The sequence below is a fragment of the Nycticebus coucang genome, chromosome 1 (assembly GCF_027406575.1).
Source record: "Nycticebus coucang isolate mNycCou1 chromosome 1, mNycCou1.pri, whole genome shotgun sequence".
Classification (NCBI taxonomy): Eukaryota; Metazoa; Chordata; class Mammalia; order Primates; family Lorisidae; genus Nycticebus; species Nycticebus coucang.
Window position 1 is genome coordinate 131,022,424 of NC_069780.1, and position 8,901 is coordinate 131,031,324.

At 39.9% G+C, this 8,901-nt stretch overlaps 1 pseudogene; it reads right to left on the reverse strand.

The window, feature by feature from the left end:
• Positions 1-2,727: 2,727 nt before the first annotated feature.
• Positions 2,728-8,592, reverse strand: LOC128591154 (probable inactive 1-aminocyclopropane-1-carboxylate synthase-like protein 2; annotated as a pseudogene).
• Positions 8,593-8,901: the final 309 nt, after the last annotated feature.

Sequence of the window (8,901 nt, forward strand, 5' to 3'; positions counted from 1 at the left end):
AGAACTATGCAAAATTCTAAATAGTCCTTTCTTAAGATGCCTGAGCAGCTGTATTTTTCAGTCTGCTGTGTATGTAACTAAAGTGGACTTTTAATTATGGGACATTAACTATGAATTAATATCTTGTTATAACCATAGAGTAGAGAGCATATAAACTGTCATTAGAACTGAAAATGTGTGTGCTGTATGGGATTAATTTAGATTTTTACTGCTCACTTCTTTGGTGTTCAGTCCTTACTTTCACCCCAAATTCGTTTTCTACAGAGCTCAATCCATTTGAAATTTGCCCCATGAGCAGTGGCAGCTAGGATGGTGGTTGGCCATGAACATGGCATCACAGCTTCCAATCAGACTGTTTGAAGAGCTATGCTGCCAACTGCATCTCAATTCCAGATAAGTTCTTCAATAACATCCTAAAAATAGCAACAAAATGAGAATCCCGTGTGCTGGGTTTATCTCTCAAGAACCCAAATCTCAAGTCAGAACATTTGGCTCAGTTGTTGACTTTGCTGGATCTTGAATGGCCTATGAACAAAATAGTGCTTCAGTTTACAAGGACTATGAATATCTTGATGAAGCACTTTAAGAATTAAAAGTATCACAAGACACTAACATAGTAATATATTCTAGAGGAATATTACGGTTGGAGAGCCCTGACTGTGATTGGGAAACAACTATCTGACCAAAGCAGAATACCTGACAGAGAAAAGAAGAAAATAAAGATGGCAGCCACCAGTAAGGAACATATTTTTCTTATAATGGATTGTTCTTATAATTGTATGAGACATATATCATTATTAATAGACATATACAGAACACACCATCCCAAAGCTAAAGAATATACATTTTTCTCATCAGCCCATGGAACGTACTCCAAAATAGATCACATCCTAGGATACAAATCAAACCTCAGCAAAATTAAAAGAATAGAAATTATACCTTGTCTCTTAGACCAACAGGCAATAAAGGTGGAAGTCAACTTCAACAAAAATGTTCTTCCCCACACAAAGTCATGGAAATTAAACAACCTTATGCTGAATGATAGTTGAGTTCAGGAAGAGATAAAAGCGTAAATCGTTAAATTCCTTAAACATAACAGCAATGAAGACACAGGTTACCAAAACCTGTGGGATACAGAAAAAGCAGTCTTCAGAGGGAAATTTATCACATTAGATGCCTACATTTCAAAAACAGAAAGAGAGAGCACATCAGCAAACTCATGAACCATCTTATGGAATTGGAAAAAGAAGAACAATCTAATCCCAAACCCAGCAGAAGAAAAGAAGAGATTAATGAAATTGGGAAAAAAAAAAAAAAAGAATCATTTAGAAAATGAATGGAAAAAAGTTGTTTTTTAAATAAATAAAATCGATAAACCTTTACCAGATTAACTAGAAACAGAAAAGTAAAATCTCTAATAACTTCAATCAGAAACAATAAAGGGAAAATCACAATAGATGCCACAGAGATACAAGAGATTGTCTCTGTGTACTACAAGAAATTCTATGCCCAGAAATTTGACAATGTGGAGGAAATGGATCAATACCTGGCATACCCTCCACCTAGACTTATCCAAGAAGAAATAAATCTTCTGAACAGACCAATTTCAAGCACTGAGATTGAAGAAACAATAAAAACATCTCCCAACAAAAAAATGCCCTGGTCCAGATGGCTTTATACCAGAATTCTATCAAACCTTCAAAGAAGAGCTTATACCCATACTTCTGAAATTATTCCAAAAAAACTGAGAAGGAAGAAATCTTCCCCCAACACATTCTATGAAGGAAACATCACCCTGATACCAAAATCAGGAAAAGGCCCAACTAAAAAGGAGAACTTCAAACCAACTTCACTAATGAATATAGAAGCAAAAATTCTCAATAAAATCCTAGCCAATAGATTACAGCTTCACATTAAAAAAAAATCATTCATCATGATCATGAAGGTTTCATTTCAGGAATATAAAGCTGGTTTATCAGATGTCCATAAATGTAATACAAGAAGCAAAAACAAAGACCATATGATTTTCTCAATAGATGCAGAAAAAGCATTCAATAAAATTCAGCATCCTTTTCTAATTACAACACTTAAAAATATAGGCATAGGTGGCACATTTCTGAATCTGATCAAAGCCATCTACAACAAAGCCATAGCTAATATTATACTGAATGGAGTAAGACTGAAAGTTTTTCCACTTGGAACTGGAACCAGACAAGGTTATCCTCTATTGCCACTACTATTCAACATAGTGCTGGAAGTTATAGCCAACACAATCAGGCAAGAGAAGGAAATAAAGGGCATCCAAATGGGGGGCAGAGGAGGTCAAACTCTTGTTCTTTGCTGACAATATGATCTTATACTTAGAGAACCCCAAAGACTCAACCCCAATAAAACATTTTTAAAGAGAATATGGGATTTATTAGATATTGAATATAAAAGCTGGCCCATTTAAATATGGGCCTGCAAGTTTCCTTTATCCCTCCAAGCGCCTGCCTTTCCACCCCAACCCCAATAAAAACATTTTGCATGCACATTTATTAGCAAAGACTAAAAAGACACAAAGCTTCCAAAGATGGCAGATGCTCAGTTGACAGAGGTTGATGACTGGGTCAGATGAGATCGTTCCTAAGAGGAGCCCTCCGTTGCTCAGCTGCAGGACCAGTTCAACACCCAGCCTTCTGGACCAGAGACCCATACATCAGTGTCTTCCTGAGTAGTGATGATAATCTACTCTTTAATTGTATTCTCCAGCTGCTTCTCTATCCAAGACTGCTTCTGATCCTGTAGCACCTGACAGAACTGAAGCATGGCTAGTTTTAGCTGGAGGGACTTTTCTGCAAAGATGAGGTGGATAAGGCTGCTTTTCTGCAAAGATGAGGTGATTAAGGTTGCTTGTCTGCAAAGATGAGGCTCCTCAAACATGTAGGCTTTGCCACAGGATAGAATCCGCTTGTTGTCCATGAAGCGGTGATGGAGGAGCACTTCTTCCTCAAATGTACATGGATGGGTCCAAGTACTTTTTGAAGTTGATCCAGATATAGAGGCCAGCACCACAGTAGAGAAAGGGGATCTTCAACTCTTTCAGCTTGTTAGTGATGTACCTGTGAGCATTCCACAGCTGGGTGGGCAGGTATACTCTGTTGATCCCTTCTCTATTATGGAGCAGTTGAGACAATTTATGCTGGTTGATGCCAGAGATACTGTGGAGATAGCCAAAGGAACCCACAGCAGAGGCCACCTCCTTGTTGTGGGTGTATAGAACACCAAAGCGGAAGCCAGAGATGCCGAAATCACCACCTGTGCCCCAGATCACTTGGGTCCTGTGGGGATCAGGCAAACTTTCTATGCTCAGAACACTGTGGAATGTGTTCAAAGACAGACAGCAAGTAAACCTCATCTATGATCACATCCAGGCTATACATGTCAAATTTCAGATATTCCATTAGGTATTCCATCAGTGAGTCTTGGGAGTAGATGTCACCCAGAGGGTTCTGAGGATTGGTAAGCATGAGACCTCTGATCTTTTCCCCCTTACTCTTTGCTTATAACAGGGCTTGCTCTAATTTGTCTATAGTGATCTGGAAAGGACAGGCATTTGCCTCAGTGATCTCACTTTCCAGGTGAACAGGAATCAGTTCGACTTTTGCATACAGACCAGAGCTAAAGGCAAAGCCACCATAGAAGGGAGTGGGGACCAGAAAGCCCTCCCCAGGATCACAAAGAACCATGGCCAGCTCAGAGAAGACAGAGCAGCAGCCATTTAGAACCACCACATTTTCTGGATCAAATCCGGCAGATGCCTTACAGTAGTAGGTCAGGAACTGGGCCACTTCTTCCCGCCGGAATGGCTGTTCTCTCCAATCAGGGTACTGCAGCAGGATGTCCTCAATACGGTTCATGTCACTCTGACACAACCTTTCAATCATCAGATCAAGGCAGAGCTTGTTCTCGCTAGTGCCAAGGTTAATGAACCCGAGGTGTTCTTGTCCTCATGGAACTTGTCTCCTTGGTAGGCATTGTAGTCCCAGAAGTTTGAGTGGTACAAGACAGAGATATCAGCCCTATGGTTGGACAGGTTATGGCTAACAAAGGCAGGTTCAAAATTGCTTGGCTGGGGAACTAATAGGTTAAGCTGCCTGGATAGTTGGGCCTTCTGTTCACTTCTGACACCATCCCTAGAGTCTAGGCAAGGGAGATACACTTGGCACTCTAGGCCACTAGTGGCCCCAGACTGTGGGACATTGATCATCTTGCATATTAAGTGGTCTAGGTAGTCTTCCTGCTCACAGATAGACTAGGTGTGCTTCTCTTCTTCCAGTTGTTGCCTCTGTCTGGTCACTTTCAGTGGAATGAAGTGCTTCTTTACCAGCCACTGTAAATGCAGCACCATCTTTAGTAACTGATTGTACATGCTCTGATCTTTGAGGACCTGGACGTGATCAGACTCCTGGAAGTGATCAAAAAATACAGTCAGGATATAAAATCAATGTCCACAAATCAATAGCCTTTGTATATGCCAATAACAGCCAAGTTGAGAAGCTAATCAAGGACACAGTCCCCTTCACAGTAGCTAAAAAAAAGAAAGAAAGGAAGACCTAAGGACCTGAAGGACTTCTATGATGAAAATTATGTGCTGTCTTGCAGTGGCTCACGCCTGTAATCCCAGCACTCTGGGAGGCCGAGGCGGGCAGATCGTCTGAGCTCACAAGTCTGAGACCAGCCTGAGTTAGAGCAGGACCTTATCTCTAAAAATAGCGGGGTGTTGTGGTGGGCGCCTGTAGTCCCAGCTACCCTGCAGGCTGAGGCAAGAGAATCACTTGAGTCCAAGACTTTGAGGTTGCTGTGAGCTATGACAACATGGCACTCTACCGAGGATGACAAAGTGAAACTATCTCAAAAAAAAAAAGTAATAAAATAAAAAGGAAGGAAGAAAGAAAGAAAGAAAATAAAATTATGAAATGCTAAGAAAAGAAATACCAGAAGATATTAACAAATGGAAGAACATACCCATGCTCATGTTGGGAAGAATCAACATTGTTAAAATGTCTACCCTTTCCAAAGCAATCTACAGATTCAATGTAATCCTCATTAAAATACCAACACCATACTTTCAAGATTTGGAAAAAATAATTCTTCATTTAGTATGAAACCAGAAAAAAAACCCATATGGCCAAGGCAGTCCTTAGTAATAAAAACAAAGTCAGGGATATCACCCTACCAGACTTTAGACTATGCAACAAGGCCATAGTGATCAAAGCAGCATGGTTTTGGCACAAAAATAGAGACATTGACATTTGGAACCGAATAGAAAACCATGAGATCTTACAGCCACCTGATCTTTGATAAAGCAAACAAGAACATACCCTAGGGAAAAGAACTCCTGTTCAATAAATGGTGCTGGGAGAACTGGATAACCATATGTAAAAGACTAAAACTGGACCCACACCCTTCACAACTTATAAAAATTGATTCAAGATGGATAAAAGATGAAAAACTCTTGAGGATGTCAGCCTGGAGAAAGATTGTATGAGAAGATTTCAGTGGCAATTGCAACAACAAAAATAAACAAATGGGACTTAATTAAACTGAATAGCTTCTATACAGCTAAAGAGACAACAACTAAAGTAAATACACCACCTTCAGAATGGGGAAAGATATTTGCATGTTATGAATCAGAAAAAAGCTTGATAACTAGGATCTACAGAGAATTCAAAATAATCAACAAAAAAGAGCCAACAATCCCATCTATCAGTGAGCAAGAGATATGAACTTCTCTTCTATCTCTTCATGTGAGAGATATGTCTTCTCTAAAGAAGACAGACCAATGGCTACAAACATATGAAAAGATGCTCATCATCCCTAATCTTCAGAGAAATGCAGATCAAAACTACCTAAGATATCACCTAACCCCAGTGAGAATGGCCCACATGACAAAGTCCCAAAGCTGCAGACGCTGGCTTGGACGTGGAGAGAAGTGAACACTTTTACACTGCTGGTGGGACTGCAAACTAATACAACCCTTTTGAAAGGAAGTATGTAAAATCCTCATAGAACTCAAATTAGACCTCCCATTTGATCCTATAATTCCATTACTGGTCATCTACCCAGAGAGGAGGAAAAATCATTTTATCATAAGGACATTTGCACTAGACTGTTTATTGCAGCTCAACTTAGAATGGCCAAAATATGGAAACAACCTAAATGACCACCAACCCATGAATGGATTAACACTCTGTAGTATATGTATACCAAGGAATACTATTCAGCCATTAAAAAAAATGGAGACTTTACTTCTTTTGTATTAACCTAAATGGAGGCAGAAAGCATTCTTCTTAGTAAAGCATCTCAAGAATGGAGACGCAAGAATCCAATGTACTCACTTCTAATATGAAGGCAATAGATGATCTAATACAAGGTGGGGAGAGAGGAATGAGGGAGTGAGGGGAGGGGAGGAGAGAGGGTGTTGGGGAGTCATGGTGTATGACACACCTCTTGGGGGCAGGAAACAATTATAAGAGGGACTTTACCTAACATATGCAATCAGTGTAACCTAATTCTTTGTACCCTCAATGAATCCCAAACAATAAAAAAAAAAAAGAAAAATATATTATTGAACATATTCTGAGTTTGAGATTCTCTTACAAATATCTTAGCAATAAAGAAATGAGGCTGGGCATGATGACTCCTGACTCAAAATACAAGCATTTTGGGAGGCCAAGGTGAGAGGATCAGTTGAGGCCAGGAGTTCAAGACCAGCCTGAGAAACATAATGAGACCCTGTTTCTACAAAAAAATAAAAAAAATTAGCCAGGCTTGGTTCCATGAGCCTATAGTCCCAGCTACTCAAGAGCTGAGGCAAGAGGATTGCTTGAGCCCAGGAGCTTCAGGTTGCAGTAAGCTATGATGACACCATTGCACTCTAGCCTAGGCAACAGGGTAAGCGCCTGTCTCAAGAAATTAAAAATAATAATACAGAAATGAATTATATATTCACAATAATTCTTTGTGTTTAATAAATGTTTTTAAATAAATCTCCTTATACTCCTCAATCTTCCCCTCAGTGTTCTCTTCTTTATCTTCAGCAACAAGCAGATAATTTAAAACCCTCCAATGTTGATAAGAAGATATATCTAGCCAATCTAAAATAGTTGAAAGAAACACGTAATTTTGGCTTTCGGTGAATTGGCTTTGGATAAATTGGCCTTCTTGCTTCAGTATCCAGTTCTCCTGAATGTTAGTCCAGTTTTGAATCCACACCCCAGATTTGCTAACACCTTTTCTGTCTTGTTCCTGAGTCCCACAGCTCCTGTAATCTTTTAGGTCTAGTGAATGGATTTGCCTCTTATTTTTTGAGTCTAGATTTTACCTTCTTCTTGTAAGTGCAGTTCCCAGGGAGGAAGTCCTTCCCCTGTGGCTGTTGTGCATTCAAGAAATTTTGTTGAGTACCTACTATGTGCCAGACACTATTCTAGCACAATAGTGCTATGAACTGGAATAAACTTATTTGGATCTCAGGATGTTTATATTTGGTGGAAGAGAATAAACAACAAAAAAGTAATCCTATAAAAAGGATCATTTTAGATATTGATGAGGGCTAAAAATAAAATTAAATGGATTGATTTAACAGAGAGATAGAAGTGGGCTAATTCAGATTGGGTCATCAAGAAGGGACCTTTAAGTCATCCTTGGTATGGCTAACAAGTGGTGAAGTGGTGAAGTGACATTTAAGTCATCCTTAAATGTCATATGGTGAAGTGACATTTAAGTCATCCTTGGTATGGCTAACATATCAGCCAGGGGAAGACTGGGAGAACATTCCAAGCAGCAGGAATTAGTTAGTGCAAAGGCCCTAATATTGGAATGAATGTTCTTAGCATGTTCTCAGAACAGAAAGAAAATTGTGACTGGGTTTAATGAGCAAGATAGGGAGCTGTAGGAGGTGAGATCCCAGAGATAAGGCAGAGTCCAGATTCTGTAGACCTTGTGGGCCATGGTTGAGGAGTCTGGATAGTATTATAAATGCAATAGAAAGCCAGTGGAGTTTTGTTTTGTTTTAACATGGGAGTGGTGGAATCAAATTTATTCTGGGGGAGAACAAATTAGAGAGGGCCAAGAGTGGAAGCAGTGAGATCAGGTAGGAAACTCCTGCAAATACTTTAAAGAGATGATGGTGGCAGATGTGGAGATGCTTGTGAGATAAGGGAGTGGATGGATTTAGGATATATTTTGGAACTAAATGACAGGATTGCAGATGAATTACATGTGGGAAATGAGGTGAAAAGAGGAACTAGGATTACTTTCCAGAAGTTGGTCTTGAGCCCCTACATAGTGTCTTTTCCTGGGATGAAGAAGGGAAGATTGGTTGGGATGGTGGGACTTATCATTCTCTCTGAGATGCTCTTGAACATACGAGTAGTTACTTCTTATCAGCATTCCTGACAGTTATCACTACTTCCTTGCAACTTCAAGCAGTCTTTGATGTTGAGTTTCTAGTTCTTTTGCTGCGTCCTTTCTATGTGTCTGATAGCTCATTCCTTCACTGTGGGCCTCCAAGATGTCGTCTGTTGCTAGACCCTCATGCTTTATTGCCATATCTGTTGGACATTGCCTTCTCTGTGCTCCAACTGTGCACGTGTGGTTAGGACCGTTTCTCCAAAACAAGCTTGATCTTAGCAGAGTCTGGGTGCAGGTTCCAGGCCCCATATTCTATTTCTTACCCCAGACAAATTGCTTCACTTCACTGAGCCTCTTTGTTTATAAAATGAATTAGATTGGTAGTCCTCAAAGTGGAGTCTCTGGACTATCGGTATCAATATCACCTAAGAATTTGTTAGAAATGCAAATCCTCAGGATCCCTCTCCCAGACCCAGGGAGTCAGAACCTTTGGGAGTGGGGCCCAGC